This window comes from Stegodyphus dumicola, chromosome 3, assembly GCF_044657685.1.
Source record: "Stegodyphus dumicola isolate Sdum_Otavi_A_Nest chromosome 3, ASM4465768v1".
NCBI classification, from domain to species: domain Eukaryota; kingdom Metazoa; phylum Arthropoda; class Arachnida; order Araneae; family Eresidae; genus Stegodyphus; species Stegodyphus dumicola.
Window position 1 is genome coordinate 253,844,044 of NC_140770.1, and position 6,743 is coordinate 253,850,786.

The following is a 6,743-nucleotide window of genomic DNA, read 5'->3' on the forward strand; positions in this document are numbered from 1 at the left end:
TACCGTCGAAAGCTGACACAAGTGAAATGGAACCTAATTCTTGCGCCAGGATTTCTGGTATTGCGCGCAATCCATCAATGCCATGAGCATAACATTCCTTCCTCTTATTCGATGGCGAGAGAAGGATGGTGTAAACACTCCCATCGATCGGTCCATTCTTCCCACATCTAATCGGTTGCATATTTGCATCTCTGTGGCTTGATTTCGTCCAACAAGATTTTTCGGAAAAATATTCTTCGATCTTTGTATAGTTCTTCCTCTTTCAAACTTAGAGACTTGCTCGAAAGACTACTGTTCCCTCTCCCAAAGAGACGCACTGAAGCTTTCCATGCAGAGGAACAACGGGAAAACACACCATTTCACTTTTTAAAACAGTCTATTGTTCTCCCTGTTTATGGTACTCATAGGTGGCATTACTGGCTTCCATAATCTGCATATGTGCTGCAACGCTAATCAGTTGCATGGTATAGATTTCAAGCCTAGTGGATGCTTTGTTCATGGCGTGACATCCTGGATAGCCAGCAGTGTTTTTAGCATTTTCCACTTAATAGTAAATTGAGCGATTCTACCCAAGAACTAAATTCTAAATACCTCAGTTCCATCATAAAGATTTATGGGCAATATGTATATAGGTTACCAAACAAGGGAATAAATCTTTATTGAGCTTTCAATATCCTATAGTAGTATCTGAAATGAAAAAACTTAAAACGACCAAACTAAACACAGACAGATGAGATGAGTCAGGTGTTGGCCTGCTTACCATGACGAGAGGGCTGGTCGAAGACATTTTCTTGGACCGGTAGGCATAGGCAAAGCCCTTTGATAGCTCAGCGTCAATAAAATAATTCCTCTATTATTATGCTTAAATTAATTGTTGACACATCTCATTAAGCCTAGCGCCTCAGGCTTATTCGCCTGAATAACCCCATCTCTTAATGTGTACTGAGCATATGAACACATTTCGACAAAGCCAGATGAACATATCAAACTCTCTCAACCTTCAGATAAATAGGTGAGTATTAATATAATATTCATAATACTTTATGATCTTAATCTTATTAATGTAATATACTCGATAATAATTCAAAATCCAAATCACTAGTCGGAACATTGCAGGAGTTGAGTAAGCCGTCAATAGAAAAAGATTGGGAATCACTGCTTTAACCTATTTGCTTATTCATCTCAAGAGCTCGGATTATAACTGTCACTACTGCACTGAACCTTATTTTTCAACAAAATTCAATTTAAATTTTCAACAAAAGATTATCAGTGAAACGATGCATGAAATATATTTATCTTCACGCAAAAATAAGTTTTAAAGACAATTAAACGATGTAGCCTTTCCATGCTGATCGCTGATGATATCATTATTCTTAGCTCTCACGTAATAATAGTTAACTTGAACCCAAACACGTTAAATGAAGTGAAAACTTCCTGGAAATTAATATAATTATAAATAGTTATTACTACAAGTAACAGTTTAAGATAACCTTCTAGAATTGCTTTAAATTTCAAGATATAAAAACCCAATCAAGTATTAACGCAAACTAATGACACACGGTTCGTAAAATTACTTTTGGAAAAATAATAATGGCGACTTTATTATTATTTATTACTATTTGAACTTTTAAATACACCTGAACAAAGCAATTACTATTTGGACTTTTAAATACACCTGAACAAAGGAATGTGGAGCGGAAAAACAGCTCAACGACTTTTAAAGTATTAAAATTTGAAGATGCTGGGAAATCATTTCAAAACCTTTATTTGCAAACAGCTCAGTTAATTAATTAATGTTAGAATATAAACAGCATTTAGAACAAATGCGAACAAAATTAATAACTTGGACAATTAAGGAAATATGCTAAAAAAATTCCATCGAGAATTACTACATAAGAACGATTTTTTTTAAAGGCTTTTAAACCAGTAATACCAGCAGTATTAGTTAAATATCGACTGTGAAAACTACGTTATTTAAATGACGGCATACTAGATATTAAAATGACACATGTAACTTTTCAATAATATAAAATACAGCATAAATTTTATAACAATATAAATAAAAAAACGTTATTTTGAAATACAAATGTTCAAATACTGTAATTTTTTTAAATATGTTTAAATACTAATATAAAAAATAAAATATTCGAAAAATTATATAATACTTGGTCTAAGTCAATAACAGCCCGGATTTTCTTATAGAAAGAAATTCGAAATTTAGTTGATAGGAAAGTAATTAAAATGAGAAACTTTTCTTATGAAACCCGAGAATGCAAAATCCCCTCTTTTTTTAACACCTTACGATTTATTTTTTTAAAAAAATTGAAATAAAATCTCACATTCCCTCTATTATTCATTAAAAACAAATCACTGAACTTCATTTAGAGTAATATTATTATTTTTATGACTTACTTTTACAACTTTACTTAGAGTAATATTACTACTTTTATGAGAGTAAATATTGTGCTCTCATTATTTGGAGTAAGCATAATGCAGAGAGAAAAAGCTTTTAAGTCGATACTTGCGCATACTTGTTTTTTATTATAAATACCAAGTAATTTATATGGAATTACCAACCATTATAATATACTGGCTTTTCGACTAATGGAATTTTTTGCTTGTTAGAATATAATACATTATTCTGTTGAAAAGACCGTGCTTTATTTTGTACTGCATTCTACAAGAAACTTATACATCCGAAACAATTTTAAGAAAGTTCCTTTATCTTCGCTTAGAATTCTAGCAATTTGTATTGTCTCCAATTCTAAATTATCATGTTCCTTCAAATAATTTGTATTTTCTACTTTGGAAATTATTCATCATATAGAACTATACGATGGCCAATACATTAAACTTTATATGCAAGTTATAAGGTATTTTCTCCCTCCTTCCAGCATGCCTTCGTGGTGTAATGGTAGCACATGAGGCGCGTATTCGAGAGGTCCAAGTCCAGCATCAAAAATCCTAATGGCTCTACAAAATAAGTAAAGCTTGTAAGTAATTCCAAAGTAATTCCTGAGGAGTACATCAATACAAGCAGAGATCTAGAGACCGAATTTGGAACGACGGGAATAGATTTCTTACTTGAAAGTCAGTGGGTCGGAAGAAAGAATACAGTGCACATCTTAAGCTTTTATTAATAAATTTGTTTGTCAGAAGCAACCTTTATTTTATGTTCATCATTATAATTACAGAAAAGGGGAAAACATTTTCTGCGATGTATCTGAATAAAGTATCAACGCTTTTCTCGAAATACGATTACAATCTGAAGTTTAGCACACAATGAAAATAAATGTATTATGTATGAAAACCAATCATCTAAGTCAATCAGCTGCTTTAAAATTCACAGGAAAATGCGACAGGAACATCCTTGCTTATATTATGCATAACAATTCCAAGTACTTAATATGAAACGAAGGGCTTGTAAAACCATCATTCGAAAGGAAGAAGCGGAAACCACATAATTGTAAGTCGAGTATGTGTGTTTGATAAATGGTCTAAAATTATTCTTCCGAGATGATTGGCCAAAAAATGCATGCATGTTCAATAAATAAAGAATCAAAAAGAAACAGGAGCCGAATTAACACTGACAGTAGTTTCTACATTCTGCACATGCATAGCAGGGTAAGATGCATTTATAATTCAACACACAACGCCAGTAGGCACAGCTGAAAAATATAGATGATTACTGGTTATGCACAAAAAAGGAAATGCAGCATTGCTAATAGGTTCTATTTTGGAACATTTAATTGAATAGAATTGTCGACGGTACATGGGTCGGAGATTTCACTTCCCCTCTTCTCTCGGGTGATTTGCACTGGCTGGACATCGCCACGTTTCAACATTCAGGAAACGTCTATTCCAATCGCTCTTCGATGTTATGGGTTTTGGATAATTGTTTCGTATATAAAAGATTTTGTAATAAATGGTGCTTGGCAAAAGTACGCCTTTGCACGAGTCTATAAGATAAAATTTGTTGCGCTGTAAGGACATACTTGAAAATATATATACAGAAAAATGGCTGTCTAGAATTTTTCTGCACAGAATAGAAAGGAAAATGGCCTATTAGAACCTATTCTTTCGCTTTCTAAACAAGCTTACCAGATACCTGCTTTTAGAAGGTCATATCTTTTTAACATTGTTCTCCAGCCATTTCTAAAATATGTGAAACATATGAATATTGTTACGTGCGTACGGGTTCGTATTAGAACGAATGCACACAGAGCCGACGATAGCTTGATAAAATTTGTTTTTACCAAAGGAAAAGCTTTATAGTTCTGGAACAATCCATAAAAATATCCGCACAGCTCTTTTCAGTTTCACAGAGTACAATTTGTTCTTAGTTAGAACTTAGTTCAGTTAAAACATGTTGCTTTAGTTAGTGTCACATGTTCAGGATTTGCAATCCCACTAGCGGCCGAGCGATAACGTTGCTGAACACTGGTAGTTCGACCTGTGATCGAATTTCGGCGAACGGGCAACTACTACTAAGAACGTGAAACGCAGCGCAATGCAAAGCGCATCTAAAAAGCGAAACTTTCACTAATATAACAATACTCCGAACTCAGTGACCTTATACAGTTTATTCCCGTCCGCCAAGAAATCTGTAATACTTTCTATTTCTGGAAATTACTAGAATGCATGTACGGTTAAAGTTACATCTAAGAGACGGATACGGTGAGTTATATATAGGGCTCAATCACAGTTATTCAGTTACTCTTGTACAGTGACCGGACCAAAATGTCAGCAACTGATCGCCAAGTTTGGCGACTTCTTGCCAAATTTCGCAACAAAAATTAGTTGCCAAAACGATCGCCAGCTTGGCGATATCTTGTCAATTTAGCAAAAGAGCCATTTACCTCCATGTTAAATAGGCTTGCCCCTGTTATTAAATTTTTCCGACACAGCTTCGTCTTCTTCAGACTTTACATGGTACATAATACAAAAGACACCACAGTTCTGTATAAGAGGAGGCATGTCTGCCTATGAGGAGGGATGCCTCCGTGGAGGACTTTTTAAGTGAAACTGGTTGGTATCTCCGTTACATATGCAGAAAACCACGAAAACCAAAAATGCAGCCCCGTTCGCCGAAATTCGATCACAGGTCGAACTACCAGTGTTCAGCAACGTTGCCGCTAGTGGGATTGCAAATCCACCACGACTACTGGACAAAGTTGTGAAACAGAAATGGAATCAATACCCAGGAAAATTTTTTAAAAAGCTTTTATATCAAATTGATGATGCAGACTTACAGCCCAGAAAACAGGTTACAAGTACATTTTAAACATTAAATAAACGGCACCGAAATCGTTCTAAAAATGTATAAATACTCTCTGTATATAAAAAGGTATTTGAACCTGTCTATGCAATAATTTAAAAAAGGGGATATTTTATTTACTATTCGAGATAAAGTAGTAGGAAAATAAATATTGCTGCTTTAGTTTGTATAAATAGTTGTTGGTATTTCCTTACTATTAAAGCTCCCATTATTAAACCATCGCTAAACAGCTGGCAATCTTAACCACAGGCATATACAGTCCATCCGTCATAAGAACTTTGAGTAAGGTTGCAGTTTATTAACAAAATGGATAATTAGGTAGTTTTATAGTTATAAGTTTAAGCACTGCATGGCAGAACTCCCTCAGATTAGAAAATGCTTATGGTCTTTTATTAAAAGCAACTATAGAAATAGCAGGCCATAAACTGTCTAAGAGAAGCAAATAAGTCTGATATGTAAGTTCTTAAATTTGTCTTAATTTAAACTTAGTGACAACCTTGGTGCCATTTAAATAATGAGGCTGTAATAATAAGTAAACATCTATTTGTCATGCACTACCATAAATTTCTACAAATATTTGCATATTTTTTTTATTATTATTTAGGCACATACAGTGTTTGAAATAGGCGGTTATAGGCTTTTTTTCTTTATATGGTTATCCAAAGCAACACTTAGCAAGCTATGTCTATATTATTCCTAATTAACCCTAACCTTAAAATTATCATGATAACATCTGATGCCTGTTAATGATATAATAATATTTAGAAATGCACATTAAATAAATTATGTTTTGGTTTCTAGAAATTAATTTAATTATAATAATTAAATGGATAAATACTTCAAAATTAACTAAATAATATTTAAATCTCAGTAATGCAAAATCATCACTGTTAAAAATAAAATCTTGTCCAATTATAATCTTGAATAATAATTAAGAGATTAGAATTAAGCTATTCATATAATTTTAGACTTCACTTCCTGCATTCTGTTGAAAATTGACATTATATAAAGAAAATATATTTAAAAAATACACAAAATAAATTTGCTCCCTCTACTGGACTGAAATAATAAATTTATAATAACCCTGAAATTCACTAAGTTCTGATCAGTTTTATTTTATGTTATTTACATACATAAATTTTACAGTACTAAAAATAGTGTAACAAAAATAAAATAAATGTTTGTAACTTCATGATTAGTTGAAAACATGCGGTAAATGTTGTACACAATACTTTTATGTATATATGAAATTACTGCGGATTAGATTAAAAACCTGTAACATTATAACTACCTCAGAATTCAAAAACATTTAGTAAAAAGTTCATAATTTTAATGACTAGACTCCACAGATGAATGATTAATTAGTTTGTTTAACATTTCTATAGCGACTAATATCCCAAAGACATTATTTAAAAATGTAAAATAATCATAAAACATGTTACATTTTTATATTTAGGATTTTAAA